Genomic DNA, 27,445 nt, shown 5'->3' on the forward strand with positions numbered 1-27,445 from the left:
TAATTGCCATACACTTTTTTATTTGCTAAAACAAATATATGAAATTGCACTCTGTATCCTGTTTTTTAATCCACAGTATAGGGCAGAGAGGAGCAGAGGCATATTTCTCCAGGCCTCCTATGGATACAGACCCACCAGAGATCTCCACCATCTCCATGATTTCCCACTTAACATGCATCATCTTTGATAGCTTTTAGCAACTGTGTTATAAACACGTTCCTTAATTTCTAGCACAATGACATGAAATATTACAACTGTTTAATATATCTAATATAAATCTGACTAATAGCATCACATTGGTCTGTTTAACGCGACACCGCACGTAATAAGGGTACACTGTACCAGTTGGCACTTGGTTTTTATATTACATTTGATTACATTTTTATTTTATTATTTTTAAAATCTATTTTGAAAGATAACTTATTTCTTTTATGTACAGAAAATTCAACAGCATCCACTCAGCCCAGTTTCCCGGCCAGTTGTTTAGCCTTTACCTTTTCCAACTTGGCAATGTGAGCCAGACCCGGGACATTGCCTCCCCAGTGATGGTGGATCTCATCATATCTGTCATTGTAATTGGTCCTGATGGCTGCCATCAGCTCAGTCAGAGCTTCTTTGTCTTCTTGTGTGGAGGCAGCAGTGGTGCAGGTCTTCCTGTGGAGCAGGCCCGGAGAGCCTGGCCTTCCCCCTGTTAATGCAGTAGAGAACCCCCAGGGCAGGCTGGAAGACAGTGGGATCCACATCATGTGGACTCACTACCATCTGAGCCTTCCTGTTTTCCACAGAGATGGTGGCAGTATTAACCCCAGCTTGAAGGACAGGCGGCCTCTTAGTGGGGACATTCCCTTTGCCAGCAGCTTTCTTCTCAGCCCAAATCAATCTCTGCTTCTTCTCTCGCTTCCTCTCTGGTCTGTACTTGTGAGCCTGCTTAAGCAGGTGACTAGCTTTTTGGCAGCCCTGGTGAACTAGTTAACCGTGGGAGGCATTTTTAGACATTTATAGAGAATAGCCCTTTGCCACCGCAGCCGGATGTAGCAGGGCCATTTCACAAAGCAAATGAGGTCCCTTTTGGGCTGGATGTCCTGTCTGATGCCAAAATTCTTGGGCCTTTTCTCAAACGGGACTGATCACCTTCTTGGCCCCTTGCTGCTTCACAACAGCAGGAGCTGGGGCCACCTTCTTCCCCTTCCCCTTCTTTCCTTTTGGCATCTTGGATGTCTGGAGGAGAAAGATACATTTTGATTATATTTTTAAAAAAATATTTTAGAGAGAGAGAGAGAAAGATCAGGAGGGGACAGGCAGGGGGAGAAGCAGACACTGAGCAGGGAGCCTGAGGGGGCTCAATCCCAGGACTCTGGGATCAGGACATGAGCCGAAGGTAGACACTTAACTGAGACACCCAGGCTTCTGATTACATTTTGAGAAGGAAATTGGAGATCTAGATTACATTTATTTTAGGGCCCTGTTAATAACAAATACCATGTAATGTTTTGAACCTAACATTATCCCCCAAGTTTGCCAAAATTAGCTGCACTTGTAGGTTTTTGAGGAGTAGAATGAAGGAGGACTATAGGAAATCTAACTTGAGAAAACAGAAAAAGCTATTAAGCATCACTGTGATTTTCAGTATTCATTCGCCTGCCCATTCTCCATTTATCCATTCACTTATTTAGTATTTATCAAGCACCAACAAAATGCTAAGCATTCTGGTTGGTATCCATTGAAGCAAAAGACAGGAGTCTTTGTGGTATTCATATACTAGTGAAGTAGAAATATGTTCAATCAAATACAAAGATGCCTGGGTGGCTCAGTGGTTGAGCGTCTGCCTTTGGCTCAGGGCGTGATCCTGGGGTTCTGGAATCAGGTCCTACAGTGGACTCCCTGCATGGAGCCTGCTTTTCCCTCTGCCTGTGTCTCTGCCTCTCTCTCTCTCTTTCTCTATATCTCTCACAAATGAATAAATAATATCTTTTAAAAAGTCATATGTACACAAATTAATAAATTTATTATGTATTTCAAATTATGCAAATGCTGTGAAGAGAAGGAACAGGGTTCTCTAAGAAGGCCCAACTTAATTTGGGGAGGGAGGCAAAGAAAAGGGAAACACTGATTCAAAGGGATACACACACCTCTAAGTTTATAGTTAGCATTAGTTACAATGGCTGAGATATGGAAGCAACCCAAGTGTTCATTGATAGATGGATAAGGAAGCTGTAATATATATATATATATATATATATATATATATATATATATATATATATATAATACATATATGTATATTATAATTTATACACACAATATGTATATATATTACAATAGTATTAATACTATGTAATACAATTATATTGTTAATATATAGTATTATATATACACACACACACATATACACAATGAAATATTACAACAACAAGGATGGACCTAGAGGGTATTATGCTAAGTGAAATAAATCAGAGAAAGACAAATACCATGCAATTTCACTCATGTGGAATTTAAGAAACAAAACAAATGAACAAAGAAGAGACACAGGCAAAAAACCAGACTCTTAAATACAGAGAACTGGTGTTTGCTAGAAGAGAGATGGGTATGAAGGGATAGGTGAAATAGGTGATGAAAATTAAAGAGTACACTTATCATGATAAGCACTGAGTAAAATATAGAATTGTTAAGTCATTATATTGTACACCTGAAACTAGTATGACACTGTATGTTAATTACACTTCAATAAAAAAAAATTGGTAGGGGAAGAAGTTTGTGTGTGATACAGGGAAGACCTTTCAGAGTTAGGGATATTTGAACTGGGAAGAATATATACCAATTCCTTTCCTGTTATAACTTATTAAACTTCAAGAAATGGATGACATTTTATATATTAAAGCCTGGTGAATATAGAAACAAATATAGTATAGATTTTATTTTTTAATTAACTAATAGTATTAATATAGTATTAATTTTATTTTTAATTAATTGAGAGTGAGACTGCTAGAACAACTGGGGTGAGGGGTAGAGGGGGAGGGAGAGGAAGATGGAAAGGGAAAGGGAGAGAGAGAGAAAGAGAGAGAGAGAATCTCTCAAGAACACTCCAGGCAGAACATGGAGACTGACTGGGGTGCAGTCTCACAACCCTGAGAGCATGACCTGAGCTTAAATCAAAAGTTGGATGCTTAACTGACTAAGCCACCCAGGTGCCCCTATTATAGATTTTTTAAAGTATGTAAATTACTATGTATCTAGATGAGAATTCACTCACCTTTACTTAAAAGTTACTTAAAAGAGTTTACTTAAAAGAGATAGAAGACAATGTTTTTATTAGTACCCAATATTATAAAGTGAAAATAATTCTTAAAATCCTATTAAAAGAATCCAAGGAAGGTTTGTTGTGCTCATATTGCCCATATTTCAATTTCTTTCAACACTTTCAATTACAAATTATACAAAATTATGTCTTCTTTGCATAGGATAAATTAGAATAAAATATTTAATATTTATATATCACTTTAGTTAAATTTAGTGTTTTCTCTTTAACCAGTATGATTTTTAATTCATGAAAATTGGGTCATGTAAGCAAGCAATTTATAAAGTCAAAGAATGATTATGAACTGGAAAACAGAAATCATGAGGGGACTCTAAAGTAAATGTAAACTTATAGCATGTTAATTTAAGGTATAATTTTGTATTTAATCTTAACTGATGTCAATAGTATTATTTCAGTCTAAATCCATTTTCCTTTGAACTTCCTAAGAGCAATCAGAATTGGATATAGTGAAAGGTTTTGCATGGAAATCCTGGTCAGTTGATGAAAGTGGCATTTTATTATTGCACATTTTTACAAATTTTCATATTGTTTAATTGGAAACTTAGGTAAAACTTGTAGAAATGAGTTAAGACCAATTTAGCTTCTTTCTCTCCAGTTGAAACTATATTTGAATAGTATGATGTGTAGTTAAAGAGAATTGATTAAACAATGATACATTCTCAAGAATTTTAATGTATCCATTAAAAATGAAAGAGGGCTAATTTTATATAATGCAGGATTTCTCAACCTTGGCACTATTGACTTTTGTGGCTAGATAATTTGTTGTGGTGGGGAGGTGTCCTGTGTATTATAGGATGTTTAGCAGCATCCTTGGCCTCTACCCAGTGGCGGTCTTCCTCAATAATGACAACAACAACAAAATGTCTCCAGATATGCTAAATATGCCCCTATGCAAAATTGCCCCTAGTTCAAAATCATGGTTGAGTAGGGTAGCTCAGTTGGACTAATCAATTAAAAAATATATTTGTATCTCCTGTTTTAATGTACTGGAGAGTAACAAGAGCAAGTCTACCCTGGAAAAATACAAGCTGTGGGTAAGATTTGTGACTTTAAGGCTTTTTGCTTGAGGACACTCTCCAATTTGCAATCAGTGGGCAGCAGAAAGCCACAATATTACCGGCAAGACCAGCTACACAATTTGTGAGGACCAGTGCAAAATAAAAGTCCAGTGTCCATTGTTGAAAATTTAGGAATTTCAAGACAATGATAACAGAATATTAAAACAGGCATGAAGTCATGTATAACTTTGCAGGTAATATGTCCATGAAGCTGGGCCTACTTATTGGCCTGAGATATCAGAGAATAGAATTTGGAGCTGGGGAAACAGCCAAAAAATTACTAGTGGAATCCTAGAAGGGAGAGAACTTTAGAAATGTGAGCCACACAAATCTGTCTGTAAAATCCACTCAAATCTTTGGCTAACAACTAACAACAACAACAACAACAACAACAACAACAACAAAAACCAACTAACAACAATGCAGGAGATTGGGGGCCTGACCAAAACACCTAAAAAATATAAAGGGACAGAACAAAGATTTCATGGTTTCTTTCTTTAAGACAGATTTTGAGTTCAGCTACCTTAAGTGGTTTATAGAACAACAACAACAACAACAACAACAAAAGCATTCATTAGAGTGATATAACAGAAAATAAAGTAATATTAATTGATGCCTAGATAAACCAGATGTAGCAATTAGCAGACAAGGGCTTTAAAGTAGTGATCACAAATATGTTTAGAGTTAAAAGAAGGTAGATACATAAGGAATGAACCCATGGATAATCTTTTATTTTTAAGATTTATTCATTTATTCATTCATTATTTATTTATTCATTCAGAAAGAGCGAGAGAGAGGCAGAGACACAGGCAGAGGGAGAAACAGGCTCCATGCAGGAAGCCCGACGTGGGACTCGATCCCGGGTCTCCAGGATCACACCCTGGGCTGCAGGCAGCGCTAAACCTCTGCGCCACTAGGGCTGCCCAAACCCATGGATAATCTAAACAGAGAATTTGAAACAGTAAAAGAGAAGCAAATGGAAATATTAAAACTCAGAAGTATAACTGAAATTAAAAAAAATCACTGTATGTGCTTACCAGCGGGTTGAAGATAGAAAAAGAACAAGTTGGTGAAATTAAAAATAGATCAATAGAAATGATCCAATGTGAAGAACAGAAAGGAAAAAACTGAAGAAAAATTAACAGATTCTCTGAGGCCTGTTGATCAATATTATGTGGTCTAAACAAAGTGCAATTAGAGTCCTAGAAATAGATGAGAAAAAAATTGGCATAGAAACAATAATCAAAGAAGTAATGGCTCCAAACTTCTGATATTTGATGAGACAATGTTAACTTACAAATCCAAAGAACCCAGTGAACCACAAGCAAGATTAATATAAAGATGAACACACATAAGCACATATGATGAAAGTGCTGAACTTCAAATACAAAGAGAGAATTGTAGAAGTAGACAAAGAAAGAGAGACATTATGTATAGGGAAGCAGGATGTGAAAAATGCTGACTTTTCATCAGGAACATTGGATGCTGAAAGGCAGCAGAACAGCATAGTGGAGGTGCTGAAATACAGAAAAACATCACCAATCCAGAATTATATATCTTGCAAAGCTATACTTCAAGAATAAAAGTGAAAAAAAGTAAAATTAAAATATAAGAAGATGGGCATCAGCTGACCTGTACTATGAAAAATGCTAAATGGAAGTCTTCAGGCTAAAGGGATATGACACCAGATGGTAACTTAGATCCAGAGGAAATACAAAGATCAGCATAAATGGCAAATATGCCGGTGAGTATGAAGACTACATGTATTTTTCTTTTTAAGATTTCTTTTAAAAACATATGCCTATTTAAGGAAAAATATGAACAGTGTATTGTGGGTTTATAGAGTGTGCAGATATCATCTATGGAAATGTTACAAAGGATGTGGTGGGCAAAGGGACTATACTCTCTCACAAAGTTCCAGTGTTTTGTGGAAAATAGTACAATATTAACCATAAGTAGATTGTGATAAGTTACTAATAGAATTTTCTGCCCTGATGAACATGTTATATATCTGTATTGTTCTCTAAAGTAGCCACTAACCCTCAACTTTATGGTCAACTAATATTCGACAAAGGAGGAAAGACTGTCCTCTGGAAGAAAGTCTCTTCAATAAATGGTGCTGGGAAAATTGGACATCCACATGCAGAAGAATGAAACTAGACCACTCTCTTGCACCATACACAAAGATAAACTCAAAATGGATGAAAGATCTAAATGTGAGACAAGATTCCATCAAAATCCTAGAGGATAACACAGGCAACACCCTTTTTGAACTCGGCCACAGTAACTTCTTGCAAGATACATCCACGAAGGCAAAAGAAACAAAAGCAAAAATGAACTATTGGGACTTCATCAAGATAAGAAGCTTTTGCACAGCAAAGGATACAGTCAACAAAACTCAAAGACAACCTACAGAATGGGAGAAGATATTTGCAAATGACAGATCAGATAAAGGGCTAGTTTCCAAGATCTATAAAGAACTTATTAAACTCAACACCAAAGAAACAATCCAATCATGAAATGAGCAAAAGACATGAACAGAAATCTCACAGAGGAAGACATAGACATGGCCAACATGCACATGAGAAAATGCTCTGCATCACTTGCCATCAGGGAAATACAAATCCAAACCACAATGAGATCCCACCTCACACCAGTGAGAATGGGGAACATTAACAAGGCAGGAAACCACAAATGTTGGAGAGGATGTGGAGAAAAGGGAACCTCTTGCACTGTTGGTGGGAATGTGAACTGGTGCAGCCACTCTGGAAAACTGTGTGGAGGTTCCTCAAAGAGTTAAAAATAGATCTTCCCTACGACCCAGCAATTGCACTGCTGGAGATTTACCCCAAAGATACAGATGCAAAGAAATGCCGGGACACCTGCACCCCGATGTTTCTAGCAGCAATGTCCACAATAGCCAAACTGTGGAAGGAGCCTCGGTGCCCATCGAAAGATGAATGGATAAAGAAGATGTGGTTTATGTATACAATGGAATATTCCTCAGCCATTAGAAATGACAATTACCCACCATGTGCTTCGACGTGGATGGAACTGGAGGGTATTATTATGCTCAGTGAAATAAGTCAATCAGAGAAGGACAAACATTATATGGTCTCATTCATTTGGGGAGTATAAATAATAGTGAAAGGGAATAGAAGGGAAGGGAGAAGAAATGTGTAGGAAATATCAGAAAGGGAGACAGAACATAAAGACTCCTAACTCTGAGAAACGAACTAGGGGTGGTGGAAGGGGTAGGAGGGCGGGAGGTGGGGGTGACTGGGTGGCGGGCACTGAGGGGGGCACTTGACGGGATGAGCACTGGGTGTCATTTTGTATGTTGGCAAATTGAACACCAATAAAAAATAAATTTATTATTAAAAAAATAAATAAAAATAAAAATGTGCATCACAGCACCACAGAGAAAAGCTATAAAAAAAATAGCCACTACTTACATGTAGTGGCTTACATGTAGTCACACTGAACACTTGAAATGTGGGTATTGTCAATTGAGAACTAAATTTTAATTTTAATTAAAAATCCCAGACTCTTAAATACAGAGAACAGGTGGTTGCCAGAGGGAAGGTGGATGAGGAAATGTGCAAATTAGGTGAAGGAGATTAAGAGGTACAAACTTTCAGTCATAAAATGAATTAAGTCATGGGGATAAAAGATAGAGCATGGGGAATATAGTCAATAATATTGTAATAACATTGTATGGTGACAGATGATGACTGCACTTACCATAGTGAGCACTGAGTAATGTATAAAATTATTGAATCACTATGTTGTATACTTGAAACTAATGTAATATTTTATGTCAATGATTCTTCAATAGTTTATAAAAATAAATGTAAATGATCACATGTGGCTAGTGGCTACCATTTTGTACAATGTAGCCCTAGAGAAACCACTAAAAAATAGTGAAAAGTAGAATACCTAAAAAACTAATTGGAGGAAAAAACTGAAATACCAGAAAGTATTCAATTAAGCCCAAAGAAAGAACAGAGGGAAGCAAACAAATAAACCGTATAGCAAAATGGCTAACTTAAATCCAACTATTTTAATAATTAAATGTAAGTGGACTAAACCTTTTAATAAAAGACAGAGAATGTCTAAAAAATGTCTTTTAATAAAAGACAGAGAATGTCTAAAAAAGAAAAGACCCAACTTTCTGCTGTATATAAGGAACACACTTTAAATACAGACACAAATAGGCTGATAGAAAAAAGAAGGAAAAAGATATGTGTCGGTGTGTTTGTTTCCTAGTGCTGCCATAATAGATTACCCCAAGCTAAGAAGTCTAAAACAGATACTCATTCTTTTACAGTCCTGAAGGTCAGAAGTCAAGATGAAGATGTTGGCAGGGCCACGTTCTCTCTGCAGGTTGTAGAGGAAAGTTCTTCGTGGTCTCCTCCAGTGCTGGTGGCTCTGGTGCCTATTGACTATGGCAGCATCACTGCATTCTCTGCCTCCATGCCTTCTTTCCTGTGTCTCTGCGTGTCCTTTTCTGGCTCTTATAAACACAATCTCATTGGATTTAGGCCCCACTCTAATCTAGTTATGATCTCCTATCTCTCCTTACCTTAATGATGTTCGGCAAAGACTTTCTTTCCAAATAAGGCCACATTCTGGGGCCTTAGGAGGGCATGAATTTCTGAAAAAGTACTGTTTAACTTACTATGTATCGAAATATTAATCACAAGAAACCTGGAATGGCTACATTAATATCAGGCAACATGATAAGGAGATTTACTGAAAGTAAAGAGCACTACTTCATTATGATGAAAGGGTCGATACATCAGGAAGACATAACAAATATAAACATTATATCCAACATTTGCAAAATGCTTCTCCCAAGTTCAAGTGAAATATTCACTGACATACATCAAAACTGGGCCAGAAAAACATCGGCGAATCATAAAACACTAAGAAGTCTTATAAAGCATGCTTTCTGACCATGATGGAATTAAGTCAGCAGGACAATATCGAGAAAATTCCCGCATATTTGGAAATTAAGCAACCAACTTCGTTTTTTTAAATAATAAATTTATTTTTTATTGGTGTTCAACTTGCCAACATACAGAATAACACCCAGTGCTCATCCCGTCAAGTGCCCCCCTCAGTGCCTGTCACCCATTCATCCCCACCCCCCACCCTCCTCCTCTTCCACCACCCCTAGTTCGTTTCTCAGAGTTAGGAGTCTTCATGTTCTGTCTCCCTTTCTGATATTTCCTACCCATTTCTTCTCCCTTCCCTTCTATTCCCTTTCACTATTATTTATATTCCCCAAATGAATGAGACCATATAATGTTTGTCCTTCTCCAATTGACTTATTTCACTCAGCATAATACCCTCCAGTTCCATCCACGTCAAAGCACATGGTGGGTATTTGTCATTTCTAATGGCTGAGGAATATTCCATTGTATACATAAACCACATCTTCTTTATCCATTCATCTTTCGATGGACACCGAGGCTCCTTCCACAGTTTGGCTATTGTGGACATTGCTGCTAGAAACATCGGGGTGCAGGTGTCCCGGCATTTCATTGCATCTGTATCTTTGGGGTAAATCCCCAGCAGTGCAATTGCTGGGTCGTAGGGCAGGTCTATTTTTAACTCTCTGAGGAACCTCCACACAGTTTTCCAGAGTGGCTGCACCAGTTCACATTCCCACCAACAGTGCAAGAGGGTTCCCTTTTCTCCTCATCCTCTCCGACATTTGTGGTTTCCTGCCTTGTTAATGTTCCCCATTCTCACTGGTGTGAGGTGGGATCTCATTGTGGTTTTGATTTGTATTTCCCTGATGGCAAGTGATGCAGAGCATTTTCTCACGTGCTTGTTGGCCATGTCTATGTCTTCCTCTGTGAGATTTCTGTTCATGTCTTTTGCCCATTTCATGATTGGATTGTTTGTTTCTTTGGTGTTGAGTTTAATAAGTTCTTTATAGATCTTGGTAAGTAGCCCTTAATCTGATGTGTCATTAAGCAACCAACTTCTTAATGATCCATGGTTCTTAGAAAAGTTTAATAAAATTAATAAATTCCTAGTAAGAAGTAAAGAAAATGCAAATTATCAATACTAGGTATAAAAGACAGCAACTGTTACAGCAACTATATATGTCGAAATGATAAATAGGAGTATTATGGACAAATTTATATCAACACATTAGACAGTTTAGGTGGAATGGACAAATTCTTTGGAAAATACAATTTAACAAAACTAATACAAGAAGAAATAGTAGTGTATGTAGCAAATAAATGGAAATTGTTACTGAACGTGTCCCCACAAAGAAAACTCCAGGTATTGATTACTTTACTGGTAAATTCTAGAAAACTTTTAAAGAAGATAAATTACAGTATTAAATAAACTCAGAATAAAGAGGAAGAAAAAGTTTTAAAACTCTGACTTGTTTAAAGCCAGCACAACCTCAATACAAAGACTTGACCAATACAATATAAAACCAGGACATCTTAGGCCAATATTGCTCATGAATATAGATTCAAAAAAGTTTTTAAAATATTATCCAGCAATGTATAAAAATAATTATATGTCACCATCAAGTGGGATTTATCCCCATGGTACAAGATTGATTTAACATATTCTCTGGATTTTTAAAAGGACATAGCTGTTAATATAGAAAATACTAAGGAATAATCTTAAAAGCATTCTAGAGCTAATATTTGGGTTTAGCCAGGTCTCAGGATAACAGGTCAGCATACAAAAATAAATTATGTTACTATATACTAACAGAAACACTGCTACCACCACAATTGGAACATGAAATTTTAAAATTCCATCTATAGTTGAACCCCAAATTACAAAATAGGAATAAATTTGATAAATGATGTGAAAAGCTGCTACACTGAGAGCTACACAACATTGCTGAGAGAAATTAAAGGCCTGAGAGAATGAAGGAGAAGTATAACATGACTCAGTATTGTTCTTTCCCTCAAATTAATCTATAGGTTCAATGTAATATCAATTATAATCCAGGAGCCATTTTCATAGATGTTGATAAGCTGATTATAAAATTGATGTGGAGGTGCTAATGACCTAGAATATCCATAGGAATCTTGGTAGAGGGATCCCTGGGTGGCGCAGCAGTTTGGCGCCTGCCTTTGGCCCAGGGCGCGATCCTGGAGACCCGGGATCGAATCCCACATTGGGCTCCCGGTGCATGGAGCCTGCTTCTCCCTCTGCTTATGTCTCTGTCTCTCTCTCTCTCTCTGTGACTATCATAAATAAATACAAGTTTAAAAAATTAAAAAAAAAAAAGGAATCTTGGTAGAGAGGACCAAAGTTGGAGGACTTAACACTACTTTTCTTCAAAACTCATTGTAAAAGGACAGTAATCAAGATAGTGTGGGACAGAAGGACAGACAAATATATCAGTGAAATAGGATGCTCAGAGAAGAAATAGACCCACACCAACATGGTCTATTGGGCTTCAACAAAGATGCCAAAGTAATTTAATGAGAGGAAGGTTTTTCAACAAATTGTAGCAGAACTGGATGTTCACATTAGAATAAAATGGGCCTTGTCCCCGACCTCACATCATACACGCAAAAGTAATGAATATTGAACATAGACTTAACTATAAAATCTGAAATTATAAAGGTTTTAAAAGAAAACATAAGTGGTATCTTTCTGACATGGGGATAGACAGATTTCTTGTTAGGACACAGAGAAATTAATCATAAAAGAAAAACTGAGGGCACCTGGGTGGCTCAGTGGAGTGTCTGCCTTTGGCTCAGGTCATGATCCCTGGGTCCTGGCATGGAGTCCCACATCAGGCTCCCTACAGGGAGCCTGCTTCTCCCTCTGCCTGTGTCTCTGTCTCTGTGTCTCTTTCATGATTTAATAAATAAAATCTTAAAAAAATTGGACTTCATAAAATTAAAAACTGTTTACCAAGAGATGATATTAACATGAGTAGACTGAAGGTATTTGCAATGCATATATTAACAATGAGCTTCCACAAATCAACAAAAATAAGACAACTCAAAAATGTGTGAAATACTAGAACATTCTATGAAGGAAGATATGATTCGCCAATAAGCAAATGAAAAAGTGATCAACATCTTTAGTCATCAGCAAAATGCAAATGTGACCTATTACATCAACTAAAATTGAAAACATACTCAACCCAAGTGTTGGTGAAGATGTAGGGAAACCAGAACACTACTGCTTTTCTAGTGGGAAAATACAATGGTCCCATTATTTTAGAAAAACAATTTTGCAGCTTTATTTTATAAACTTATACATTTACTTATCCTTTAAGCCAGGAATTCCATTCCTAGATATTTATCCAAAAGAAATTTAAATATGTGACCACAGAAAGACTTGTAGAAAAAAACATAGCTGCCCTATTCACAACTGCCCCAAACTGGAAACAACACAAATACCCATTGTCAGAACAATGACTTGAGGGGCATTTTTATGCAATGGGATGATATTACTCCTGAATAGAAAGAAACTACTAATGAATTTTACAACATAGATTAATCTCATTGACATTTTGCTAAGTGAAAAAAGCCAACACAAAAGACTACATACTCTGCTTACTTGAAGTTCTGGAACAGAACTAATTGAGGTTGAAAAAAATTGCGACTGGTTCTCTGGTAGATAGCATTGAGTGAATTTTCAGGGAAGCTTAAAGAAGCCTCAATATGATCAGGGTGTGGGCTATCCATTTATCAAAATCACACAACTAAGATGTGGGAGCACATTGTATGTAAATTTTACATAAAAAAACTAAAATCTGGTGGAGTGTGGGAAGTGGGTGGAGTTCCAGATGATACAAGAGTAGCAGAATGTTTAGAAATCATTGAAGCTGGGTGATGAATACATTTGGGTTCATTATACCCTTTTGTTTGCTTTGTATATGTTTGGAATTTCCATAATAGAATGTGTAAAAATCATGAACAGAAATTAATTATGCAACATTATGATAATGAAAAATGGTGACAAGGACATACAAAATATTCCTCATAAATGAAAAAAGGAACTTCTACAATAGCATATTTTGAAAAGAAACATCTCAATGTGTAGAAAGTCACTGAAAAACGGCATTCTGAAGTGTAAGCAATGTTGTCTCTTAGTTGAGATATGGCTGGCTGATTTTTTTCTTCTTTATGCTCTTTTCCATCCCTCGCCCCCCCCACCCCCTCCATGAATACATATAGCTTCATCATTCTATTTGATATCTTTCTTGCGATTTATGCGGGTTGTTGATATCTAGTTTGATCCAAACTTGGTCTGGGCATTTATTTGCTTATTTGGTACCTCCATCGGTGCAGAAAAGAGCCCTCAGGCCTAGGAGGGATGTATTTGCTTCTCCTAAGCAGATTCCAGGTAGCTGGGAGATTCAGGCACAGGTCGACCTCAGAGATACTGCAGATTCTTTTTCAGACCACCACAACAAAGTAAATACAGCAAAAATTTGAGTTAAAGAAATGTTTTGGTTTGCCAGTGCATATAAAAGTTACATTTACACTATATCGTAGTTTATTAAGTGTGCATTGGCATTATGTTTAAAAGAATACTGTACATACCTTAATTTAAAAATACTTTATTTTGAAAAAATGTTAATTACCTGAACTTTTAGTGAGTGATAATCACTGATCACACATCACCATAACAAATATAATAATAATGAAAAAGTTTGAAATATTGACAGAATTACCAAAATATGACACAGAGACATGAAGTCAGCCAATGCTGTTGGAAAACCAGTGCAGATAGACTTACTTGATACAGGGTTGCTGCAAATCTTCAATATGTAAAAAAACCCAATATTCGTAAAGCACAATAAAATGAAGGACAATAACATGAGGTATGACTACAGTGGGGTAATACACTCATGGGTGTGCACAGTGTTTCACTAGAATTCCAGTAGAAAAACTTATTTTATATCTAGATTCTTTTAATATCTGTTTTATGTCTCATAATAATCATGATATTATTAGTATGACTGATAACACGTGCATGTTGAAGTTTTGAATTAAAATATTTTCTCATTGGGTGAACAAAACAATTGGAAGGCACTGATTTAGAGGATATTTGACCAGCTACACTATTTGGGGGATCTCCTTGCAAGGCATGCTGGGAGGGCTGCTGTGGGACCTTCTTGGGCTGTTGGAGTGGGTTTCTGGTGGGGAGCTGGAATGGCATATCGTTCTGGTTGTTGGTCTCTGAGCAGAGACTAGCCTGCTGCTCACAGCCACAGTCAAACTGACGTCATGAGGACTGTCCCCAACCTGATGGAGGTAGAAGAGAAATCGGGGCAGCTTTTACTCTATGTTCTCTTAAATCCACATGTTCAATGGCATGTATCTTTCTAGTTGTTTTCAAGGTTTTATTTAAATTCTAGTTAGTTAACATGTAGTGTAATATTGGTCTTAGGAGTAAAATTTTGTGATTCATCACTTACATGTAACACCCAGTGTTTATCACAGTAACATCCATTACCCATTTGGCCCACCCCATCCCCCACCTCCCTTGCAGGAGCCCTCAGTTTGTTCTCTACAGTGAAGGGTCTCTTAAGGTACTCTGCCTCTCTGTCTTCCTCTTCCCCTACATTCATCTGTTTTTTTTTTTTCTTAAATTCTACATATAAGCTCCTCAGTGTTTATAGCAGCATTATCAACAATAGTTAAATATGGAAAGAGCCCAGGGGTGCGTGGGTGGCACCGTTGGTTAAGTGTCTGACTCTTGGTTTCCACTCAGGTTGTGATCTTGGGGTCGTGAGATCCAGCCGCACATTATGCTTGGTGTTCAGTGTGGAGTCTGCTTAGAGATTCTCTCTAGCTCTCTCTTCTGTGCCTCCTGCTCATACTCTGTCTCTCTAAATTAAATAAATCTTAAAAAAATATGGAAAGAGTCCAAATGTCCGTTGATTGATGAATGGATAAAGAAAATGTGGTATAACTATATAATGGACTATTACTCAGCCATAGGAATGAAATCTTGCCATTTGCAATGGATGGAGTTAGTGTATTATGCTGAGCAGAATAACTTGTATCTTACAAGCAATTTTGAGCCTTCTTAAAAAAACCTGCATGTAGCCAATTTAATTTCTAATTTTAAAGCCAGCAATATTTCCTATACAAAATAACTTTTTTTCCTAAAATAGTACTCCAAATGGTTCAACAATCTTCTGCAGTTGGGGAATGAATGGATAAAGTGAGGCACAAAGTGAGGCATAAAGAAGTGAAATCACTAATATCAAAGGACACTCATGGAAATGGGCTTATATTCTTTATATTTAGACTCTGCTGAGAAAGCAACAATTAGCAAACTGAAAATGACCAAAATCTAGAGCTCTAAGAAGGAAATCAGGAAAATAAATTACCATAATTATAATATTTAATGATTGATAAAACATTATAACAATACAATCTAAAATCAGATGTTTTCCTGCAGTTTCATTTGCCTCTTTCAAGGATATCATGTTGAATTGTGCATGAACACACGACTTCAGCACAGTACTCAAAAATGATGTTAGAGGATTACCAGTCTTCATCTGTAACCACATGTGACATTAAGCTATGAATGACATTAAGCTATGAATATCCTGGGTATGATGAAAATAATCATTTAACAATGAAACAGAAAGCATTTTTACAACTAATGAAACCTGGAATGCTACACAACTTTCAAATCTCTCAGCTTTCGTAAACCAGGCCAGTCATCCTGCATTTCAGACTGTTTCTGTTGTCAACCAATAAAACGCCAGGCCAAATTAACAACTGGCTCCTCATCCACAGTGTGAACATATTGGATAATACGTGTATGTATATGTGTTTTGGAGGAGTGTGTGTCTGATTGCTTCCTGCATCTAGAGCAACACCTGGCACATAGTGAGCACTCAGGAAGCATTTGTTGCTCATCAGCTACAGTGCCATCTGTGTGTGACACATCATCTTTCAGAAACTTCTCTGTTTAGTTTTATTTTTATCAAAGTCCATGCACATACTTTAGAGGCAAATTGTTCTCTCATTTATGGAAAACAGCTTTCCTTTGCCAATCTTCCCACCCATCTCAGCCAATTTCAACTTTCTTAGCTCTTTTTTTTAATATTTATCTTATTGCTGTAATTTACATGTTTTCGCTGTTACTGCTTGACTGTTCCGTTTCAGGCCCAACTGATGGGTTCCCATTAAGCTGGGACTTCAGGTCTCATCAATACCCCTTGCTTGCTCCCTTCATCCTTTGCATTGACTCTTTTTTAAAAAAAAATTGAGGTGTAATTGACATGTAACATTCATTATGTGTATAAAATAATGATTTGAAATTTGTATGTGTACTATGAAATGATCGTGGCAATAAATCTGGTTAATATCTATCATCACACACAGTTAAAAATTATTTCCTTGTAATGAGAACTTTTGAGATTTACTCTCTTATCAACTTTCAAATATGCAATACAGTATCATTAACTATAGTCACCATGCTGTTCATTACATCTTGAGGACTTTTGTACATTTTGACCCTTCACCCATTTTGCCCACCCTCCAACCCCCACCTCTGACAACCACCAATCTGTCTCCTGAATGTATGAGTTGCATTTCTTTTTTTTTTTTTCAGATTCCACATATAAGTGAGGTCATACCGTGTTTGTCTTTCTCTGTCTAACCTATTTCATTTAGCACAATGCCCTCAAAATCCACCCATATTGTTGCAAATGGTAGGATTTGCTTTTTTTAATGGTGGAATACTATTCCATTGTGTATATATTTTCTTGATCCATACATCCACCTATGGACACTTAGGCTGTTTCCATGTCTTGGTTACTGTTAATAATGTTGCAATAAACATGGGGGTGCAAATATATTTTCACCACTCTTCATGTGCTCTCAAAAATCCCATTGTGTTTTATTAAAGTTTAGGGTCAGTATTTAGCGTTTACATCATTATGACTAAGTAAATTCTCTTTACAGTTGGGCAACTTAACTGTATTAGAATCACTTCCATTTCTGGATGGTGTTATACTTCCTCTAGAGTGAGTAATCCTCTCTCTACTCTGGTTTTCTATATTCTCATCACTAATTCAACTCTACACTCCATCCCCCTCCTCCCACCATTGTAGGAATCATCTCTCAACACATTCAAACATTAGTATCATCAATTCTGTTGTCTGCTTCCACCTGCGCTGGTTGCTCTCTCTCTTGGCCTGGTACATAGGTATTGCTGGGGCTCTCCCTTCACTAGGAAATTCCTCAACCTAGAGATTGTTTTCACTTATTTTCTTTTGGACTCCCTCTTCCCCTATTTTATTATGTTTACAAACAAAAGTCAAATTGTTAACATTTCACCATTTATAAATACATTATTTTTCTTAATCATTCTGATTTTTTTCATAAGAAATGTTGTTAGAAGCAGTATTACTGGTTGAAATGAATTAACTTTTAACTTCTTAAGACTATTTTTTAGAGCAGTTTTGAGTTCAAAGCAAAATTGAGCAGATAGTACACAGATTTCTCATGTGTCCCCTGCTGCATGCATGCATAGCCTCCCGTTACTGACATCTTAGCTAGAGTGATGCATTTGTTTCAACTGGTGCACCTACTTTGACACATTATCATCACCTAAATTTCATAGTTTACATTATGGCTCATTTTTGGTGGTGTACTTTCTGTGGACTTTGACAGATATATAACACATGTACCCATCATTAAATATCATATAGAATAGTTTCACTGTCCTAAACATTCTCTGTGCTTGCCTATTGATTTCTTCTTTCCCTTAATTGCTGGCAACCATGGTCCTTTTACTGACTGTAGTTTTGTCTTTGTCAAAATGCCATATAGATGGAATCATAACAATGTGTAGTCTTTTCAGATTGGCTTCTTCACTTAGTAGTGAACACATTTAAGTTTCCTCCATGTCTTTTCATGACCTGTTAGCTCATTCTTTTTAGTACTGAATAATATTCCCTTGTCTGGAGGTGTCACAGTTTATTTATCCATTCACCTATTTGCTTCCAAATTTTGGCCATTATAAATATAGCTGCTATAAACATTTGTGTGCAGGTTAATACATTTTCAACTCCTTTGGGTAAAAATACCAAGGAGAATGATTGCTGAATTGTATGTTATCACCTCTCCTTTACGTGGGATTCCCTACTTTCTGGCTGCTATGAATTTCTCTTTCTTGCTTTTATTCCCTCTATTTTGTAGAAAACAGCTGCTATGTACTTTTTTTTTTTTTTTAGAAAGGTATATTGGAAGTAAACTTGCTGAGAACTTGCCTATCTGAAAAATGCCTCCCTCACCATGCTTCATTGCTAGTTTGGCTGAATATAGAATTTTGCATTCAAAATATTTGTCTCAGAATGTTTAAGGCATGCAATTGATTTTTAGTTTTCAGAGTCACTTTAAAAAATTTCATTGCTGTTCTGGAATTTATGGGCATTTATTTATTTATTTATTTATTTATTTATTTATTTATTTATGACAGTCACACAGAGAGAGAGAGAGAGGCAGAGACATAGGCAGAGGGAGAAGCAGGCTCCATGCACCGGGAGCCTGACGTGGGTGGGATACGATCCCGGGTCTCCAGGATCGCGCCCTGGGCCAAAGGCAGGCGCTAAACCGCTGCGCCACCCAGGGATCCCGAGAAAATTTATTTACTTGATTTTTTTATTCCTTTCTTTTCTTTGGTCTTTCTATGAAATCTGATCATTCAGATGTTGGACTTTATGATTTTATTTTTCCTCTTTTATTTTCCAATTCTTTGTCCTTTTGTTTGATTTTTTCTGTGATTTTTCTTAACTTTATAATCCATTCATTTAAAAAAAAACCCACAATACATATATTGAGATATAACTCACATGTCATAAGATTTACCCTTTTAATTTGTACAGTTCAGTGTTCTTTTCCTAGTATATTCACAAAATTGTAAAACCATCACCTCTTTCTAATTCCTAAACATTTTCATCATCCCCAAAAGAAACCCTGTGTCCATTAGAAAGCACTCCCTGCTTCTCTCTCCTCCCAGCTTCTGGCAATCACTAATAATCTTTTTGTCTTCATGGATTTGCCTATTCTGGACATTTCATATGAACAGAATTATATAATACATGGCCTTTTATGTCAGTTTCTTTTACTTAACATAATGTTTTCAAGGTTCATCCATCTATCAGCACCTCATTTCTTTTGTCGCATATCATTTTATTTATCCATTCATCAGTTATGGACACATGGATTACTTTGTGAAAACTGCTATGAATATTTCTGTACACATTTTGTGCAGACATATGTTTTTATTTCTCTTGGAAATTGCTGGGTCATATGGTGACTCCATGTTTAAAGTTTTGAGGAACTGCAGTGGCTGTACCATTTTGCATTCTTACCAGTAATATATAAAAGTCCCAATTTCTCCACATTCTCACCTACACTTGTTATTTTGTCTTTTTGATTATAACCATCCTAGTGTGTGCAAAGTGGTATTTCATTGTGGTTTTGGTTTGCATTTCCCTAATGACTAATGATGTCAAGTCAAACTAATAAAGTTTATTGATTTTTTAAATAAGATTTTTTTTTTTGAGAGAGAGAGAGAGAGAAAGCATGATTTGGCGGGGAAGGCTAGAGGGAAAGGGAGAGAAACAGATTCCCTGCTGAGCAGGGAGCCTGAGGGCTTCATTATAGGACCTTGAGATCATGACCTGAGCCAAAGGCAGATGCTTAATCTACTAAACCATCTAAGCATCCTTGATGTTGATTGATTTTTAAAGTCTACTGTCAAACTCTTACTTTCTAACAGTTTTTTCTTTGGTTGTCCTTTAGATATGTATATAAAACATGAAGCCATCCACCCTTGCTTATTGAAGACATATCTTTTCTTGCCTCTATGAGCATACTAATGAGAATATTTTGAATTTTCTTATTCTTGAATTTATTTTTTCCAAGTTTCTTTTCATATGTTTTAGTGTCTTTCACTCTATACATTTTTCCTTCAGGTTGTCCAGTCATCCTTTGAACTTAAAAGTGTACTGGGACCTCTGTGCATTACTGTTCAACTGTACAGTCTTCCCTGTAGGGGCATGTGGCTGGAATGTTTCTTGGTGGGGGAGGGAGATTCCTAATTAAGTATCTCTAGGTCTTTTCTTCTGGATAATTAAGATTCTTCAGTAGTTTCTTTCATGTTTTGTCCTAGAGCGTCTAAGCTTGAGCATGGCTCCTAGTATTGTGATAGCTGAGTGGGGAATCTCATCATTTGGTTTGTCAACTTTTGGTTAATCTCCCTATTTTCAGTTCCACAATCCCTTCTTCAGCTGGGCCCAGTTCAGACATCCTGATTTATCCTCTGCAAAGAGCAAGGCTCGGGGCCTCTGTCAGGATGGGTGAGGGGCAGTTGTTCAGCTCTGGAGAGTGCAGAAGGGGATGTAGAGGGTTAACTACCTTTTAAAAACTTTTTAGCACTAAGGTTACCCTCTTTTCTAGATTATGTTCAGGTCTATTATGTTCCTGAGCCTTTGGGAGTCTACTGGCACAAATAGAGTGCTTTTTATGATTTGCCTACTGTTTCCTTATGATATAGCTTTCTTCGAGCTGCTACATCAACTACAATTGATCCATCTGTTCTGGCTTCCAAAATTTTCCCTTCACTCCTATTATCTTTTTTAGTTTTATTTCAGTCTAGTGGGATTTAGGGACGCAGCAGAAGTTGAGCACTCTTGGTCAAATTCAAAATGTAGATAAAAATGAACAAGTGTCAAATTCTCTGTGCACCTTGGGATCACAAAATACACATATATAATGCTTTGATATTAAAGGAAGTCTTTGGGGATCCCTGGGTGGCTCAGCGGTTTGGCTCCTGCCTTTGGCCCAGGGCCTGATCCTGGAGTCCCAGGATCGAGTCCCATGTCGGGCTTCTTTCATGGAGCCTGCTTCTCCCTCTGCCTGTGTCTCTAACTCTCTCTCTCTCTCTCTGTGTCTCATGAATAAATGAATAAAATCTTTTTTTTTTTTTAAAGGAAGTCTTCCTGTGGCTCCATTTCTAAAAACAGCTTTCTCATCTGGCAAAATCAGTCAGACCTGGCCTACTCTTTTTGGATACCGAAATTTGTGATGTGGAAAACTCAATTGATGATAGCTTTTATCTTGATGCCAAAATCATGGCTACAGGGCCAGCTTGGTTCATCTAGAAATAGTAGGATAATCATGTGTAAATGATATTCAGATTTATGAAACAGTGATCTTAGGCCCTCCTACAAATACATATATTCTCTGGATTAACACAGAGGCAGTGTCTTCAATAAATATTTACTGTTGACTGCTCTGCATGAGGTCTTGAATTAGGCACTAATGGTGGTGGGCAAGTACAGAGTGGAGAAGTACTCTTCTACTGTTAAGATAGTCCTTAATAGTCCTTTGTGTAAGAATGGCTAAGTGTGGGATCTTGCTTCATCTCACCAATAAGATAGCAGAAAATGAACAGAAGTCTCATCTTCTCATGGCCAAAGATAGAAACCCATTTTCATCAATACCTCTGTTTTCTATCTTCTTCTTGGGAGAGGTCTCTGCTTCTATTGAAGATGGTCCCTCTGCATCTCTCTCCTGGGAGTCATCCCTTCTCACTGCACTACACACTTCTTGTTTTCTAGTCAAGCATTCCCAGTAGGAATTCAGGTCCAATTCATTCTTTGCACTCTTTCTGACACCTGTGCCCACAGTCCACTGAAACCAGCTCTGGTCAAAGTCAGCAGGGACTTGCCTGCGGCCACAGCCATCGGGCACTTCTGTGTCAACATTGAGCTCAGCTACATTTGATACAGCTCTTAGAACTGGTCTTTTTCATCTTTTGTGATTACTCTCTCCTGAGTGTTCTCTAGTTGCTCCATCTCACTGTGCTTTGCTTTTCCCACTTTTACTTAGTTTCTAAGGGTGTGAATGCTCAAGCTCAGTCCTTTCTCTCCAGGTCATGGTTAAAATCTATCCTATGGTTTGAATCCTTCCTCCATGTTGGTGACCCCAGATTTCTGCCTCTAGCTCACACCTCTTCCTGAGTTCCAGGTTCCAATAGTTAGGAAGCTAATTGAAAGTTCCATTTGCATGTCTAATAGTCATCTTATTTTAACATGTGCAAAATGGAACTCATCCTCCTTCCACCACATGGATTCCTTTTTCCATCTTCCCCAGCTCAGATAAGGGGACCACAGATCATCCATTGCTTAAGACAGAAACTTAGGAGGCCTCCTCTGTTCTGCTACTTCAGGCTCCACATCAGTCTGTGATCAAGTCCTGTCACTTCTACCTTCATCTGTACCTCGAATACTCAAATATTTATGTCCTTACTGGTTGTACCCTGAGTCAAATGATTGCCTTCTTTTAGTTGGTTTTCTGCAGGAGCCTAATCTAAATGATTTCCTGGCTTCCACTACAAAGTGGCTGCAGTAAATCTTTTAAAAACGTAAATCCAATTATGTCATTTTATTTCTTATAAGCCTTCAGTGGTTTCCCTTTGCATTGGGAATAAGACTCCTACCTCCTTGCCCTGACTTATGTGCTCTGCATGATCTGGTTTCTGCCTACTTCTCCGAGTCTTCTACTACTTCCCCATAACATGCACCACTGTCTCTGGCTTTCTCTCTGTTCCTCAAACACCAAATTCATTCCTGCTCCAGGGCCTTTTTGCAACTGCCTTTTCCTCTGCCAAGGCAGCATTCCCAGAATCTAACATGACTGAATGGCTAGGTGGAAGGAAGAGGAACTGAATGTACGCTCCATGGGAGGAGGAGGCCAGTTTTCCTAATTCCTTGTATCCCCTGTCTAGCTTAGTGAATGAACTAAAGTTGTTTTATTCACAGTGTCCCAAAGAAAGAAGAGATGGGGCAAAGCTTTGAGAAGTATTTGGAAAGAAAGTGGGGTCCCCTTGTTCCCACCCTGTCTCACTTCCCTTCTTCAGGCTAGATTATTCACACCTAGAGAAGGAGAGACAGAAGAGTAAGGAGAAGCATCCTCCTTCCTGGCTACAACTCTGGGACTCCAGTAAAACTCAGAGGGAGAGAATTATGAGGTCATGCTGCAGGTTAAAAACAGGGCCACAGACAGCCTTGTATGTCAGGGAAGTTGCAGAATCAGCAGGTCTGAGGGAAGAGGCAGCCATCCATGAGAAAAGTCTCTGATGGGACTTGGGAGTAGGTAGTCACTGCACCAGAAGTCACAGTGTCACATTTGTTCACTGTAACATGGACAAAATCCTAGGAGTGGGATCAGGGATTGGAAGGTGGCATGAGGCTGGGTCTCCTGGCTTATGAGAGCACTTTGTGTCAGCCTCCATTCAGTGACATCATATTGGGAGTTTGAGATTGGCCTTGGTGGGAGTATTTGTAGCATGGAAAATAGCAAATGCTAGAAATCAGTACTTTTTCTTTTTCTTTTCCTTGAACATCCTGGTTTACCAGTACACCACTGGAACAAACCAGTAATTGACTAAGGAATTCACTCAATCTGGATGAAATGAGGTCTCCAAGTGGAAATTTGGCTGGGTTATAGGAAAATACCTGTTAATCTTGGCATTCATGTGATAGCAATTAATTTTTCATTTTTTTTCATGCTGAGAATTGTCTTAGGTGATGTTCCCCAGGGGAAGACAGAGATTTGGATATAAGTGATTTGTTAAGGCAGCTCTCCCAGGAGAAGCTAGTTAGAGAGTAGGGGAAGTAACATAGGAAGGACCCAAGCCAGCTGGGATTTTAAGTGACCAATCTCAAGGGAGGCCCTGAAGCCTACGTTACACTGCAGTTTTGATCCTGCCTCAAGGCATGGTTGGGAGGGCTTTCCCTGCACCTCTGTGATCAACCACTGGCCACAGGCTGCTCAAAGGACCACAAACTCCCAGTTACTTCCAGCAATCAGCACATCTAGTTGAAGCCATTCCAGTAGCCCAAAGGTCATCATCTGAAGAAGGCTGCAAAAGTAGAAGCTTGGGATGGGTTTGTGTGCTGAGGATGTAGTCAGAGCAACAGAGCACTTCATCCAAGGTAGCACCCAGAGGATGTGACTGATTTATTCCTACTCTTTGGTTCTTGGCCCATTATCATTACTGGTCTGTGTAAGGTTTCTATCTTATTTTATTTTTCCTGCTTTATCCCTAGTCCCCACTTCCATGTACCCCTATAGGTAATGACATTAATGTGTTGGGTGAAGATTGATACCAATTACAACATGTGGACATGTAGGCATGTTTGGAGATTACAGGTTTACCCAAAGCACCTGTGTGTGTGTGTGTGTGTGTGTGTGTGTGCGTGTGTGTGTGTTTGCTGGGGGCAGGGGAGTTACAGTAGTTCAGGTAGGCTTTGGTTTAAGGAAGGGACCACGTTGGCCCAGAGGGGAGAAGGAGAAAGGCAGAGACTCGCTCCCTAGGGATATAGGAAACACATCCTCCTGCAAAGGTTGGCTCAGGTGACTCCAGGGTGAGCCTGGGCAGTCTGCATCATGGTGGATCCACAGGGTATGGCATGCTTTGGCAGAATTTTGGCAGCTGTTGAGAGCAGAGTCCCCAGCCAATGTGGGCATGGTAGAGGAAGATTCATGGCAGTGCTCTCTGCGGACGCCAGGATAGCTCTGATCCATACTAGAATCACTGTTCATAGTGGCGGCTATGTAGAGAAGTAGGGTTGGAAAGACACTGGAAAAGTTCCCAGTCCTGAGCACCACAGCCCTACTGCCTGAGTGACTACACAGTCCCAGGAATCAAGTCAGACTCCCAGGAGGAGTTTGGGAAGAACTGGGCCCCAGGAATCAAACAGATATTCTGCTCACTCCTAGAATAGTGGTTCCCAGGATGACTGGTGGCAAAGAAGACTCAAGAGCGAGAGGGGGTGCCACATATGGGAGCTTAATTCTATTCCTTAAGAGATAGTTTATCAGGTTAGCAAGAAGACTCATTCAAAACCTGCTCAGTGGTAGCCCCAGTCTACCATCCACCTCTGATGGGTGGGCTTGGCTCCCTGTCTGCCCTTGCTTATGGGCCAGGGTGCCCCATCCACCCGGGGGGCTCTGACTGGCACATCTTTACAATGCGACTCCTTCCCTCTGCATGCCTAATTGGGTGGGATGGAGCCTTAACTTTGGATGAACCAATGACAAAGTCAAGAATTAGCATCAAGAGAGTTGGTCATTCTCTGTTTTGATATGTAACATGCTGCCTCAGGGCAGCCAAGGCACCCATATGCGGAGGAGACCAGTCTGCTGAGAGAAAAGAACATAATGGATGTTCAGAGAGGACCACGGGTAAAACCAGAGAATGATGAGGGCTTCTCAGGTTGTTTTCAGGACCGCTTGGAGGCCCAGCTGTGATTTTTGACTTGGGAGCCTAGGAGACAGACCACTGGCAATGAAAGCCCTCATTCCTGCCTCTCCCATTTTCTCTATTTGGGGACTTCCTCCTTAGTCTTTGGAAAAGCCTCCCAGACCTTTCTAGGTTGGGCCTGGTGCTCCCATTCTGTATTCCCCAAAATAGTCTGCATTTTCCACCAGACTCAGAACTCCTTAAAGGGGCCTCAATTCATCTTTTTAGCCCAAGTATGTATTCTTGAGCTTGGTAATACCAAGAGCTCAGAGTTTTAAAACAGAGTACTTGACAGAAGAAGTGGCCCTAGGGATGTCTCAGGATGAGGACAAAATGTATCCATAGTTTTTGAAAATGAGTAGCTCACTGGTGCCTTGACAGAAGACGCTCTTGGCCGCAGGGTAAGGGAAGCCAGAATGCAGTGGATCAAAGAGTGGTCAGGAGGAGTGCAAGGAAAGGGAGAACAAACTGAGGAAAATTTTCAAGATATTTGGTTGTGTTGGGAAGAGAACATAGTACTGGGTGAGGATGCAGGATGAATGACACAGAGATAGGCCTGAGGTGAGCCTGGCTGGAGGAAAAGGTGGGCCTCCAGGGCAGAGGCTGGCTGCATAGCAGCCCCAGTTCTGACTGCAAAATTTGAAATGATAGGTTTCTGGAAACTAAGTCTGGATGTCACAACCTTGGCATTGAGACAGAAGGGAATGGCTGACCCAGGACTAGATTTCAGACACATGGGTAGTCGACCCAGCCAGAACAATGCTCTACAGCACTAGATTATTATTTTTTTATTTTTTAGATTTTATTCATGAGAGACACACAGAGAGAGACAGAGAGAGAGAGAGAGACAGACAGACAGACAGACAGGCAGAGATACAGGCAGAGGGAGAAGCAGGCTCCATGCAGGGAGCCCGATATGGGACTCGATCCCGGGACTCCAGGATCACACCCTGGGCCGAAGGCAGGCACTAAACCGCTAAGCCACCCAGGGATCCCCAAGCCCTAGATTCTTTTTTAACAAATAGTTTTTGTGTGATCCTGAGTCTTTGACAAAGTATTTCAGTGTGTCTTCAAAAGGCTTGAAGCTCTGAGGGAGACGATCACCAGTGATTGGCACCACTGGGACTCTCAGGAACTGAGCTCGTTCTGGGGGTAGCATGGGGCAGGCGAAGAAGCAAAGCAAAGACAGTGGAGGAGATGAGGGGCTAGTCCAGGGTGGGGGGCAAGGACCCAGAAGTGGTTCTGAGTGAGTGGCAGTTGCTTGGAAGCGGTTGATGGGTGGGGCAGCAGTTGGAACCCCATGGCAGTTGGAACAAGCAGGTTCCACAGCAGGCTGTGCCTTGCAGAGGCTGTGGGCCACTAGCTCGGCGTAGGCAGAGGGACTGTTACCCACATGGTGGAGTGTTGACTTCCCTCTGTGTGCTTTACAGTCTTTGGGCTACAGTTTGGTGTCGCAAGGCCCTGAGAAAGAGCAGGACTCTGGGGAGCCAGAGTGCTCCCACCGCAGTCCCAGTCTTGGGAGGAAGTTTGTCCTAGTAGGGCAGTGAGCAGGGCAAGGGTGGGGTGAAGGCCTTGGAGGACAAGTTGCCCTTCTTCTCTCACTTCTCATGGTCAGGCTGGCCCTCTGTGACTAGAGCACCACTTGCCAGTGGTGCAGATGGGCAGATAAGCTGGTCCTAGAGAGATTCTTGGCTTGGACTGCAGCATCTGTTGAGTGTGTTGGACCATAGCATTGGCCTCTATTTCCTAGGATGCTGGCCGAAAGGACAAA

General features: G+C 39.2%; 1 pseudogene; it reads right to left on the reverse strand.

Moving 5' to 3' along the window:
- LOC140634924 (large ribosomal subunit protein eL8-like) lies at nucleotides 1–27,445 on the reverse strand (annotated as a pseudogene).

This window comes from Canis lupus, chromosome 6 (assembly GCF_048164855.1).
Source record: "Canis lupus baileyi chromosome 6, mCanLup2.hap1, whole genome shotgun sequence".
Taxonomy (NCBI): Eukaryota; Metazoa; Chordata; class Mammalia; order Carnivora; family Canidae; genus Canis; species Canis lupus.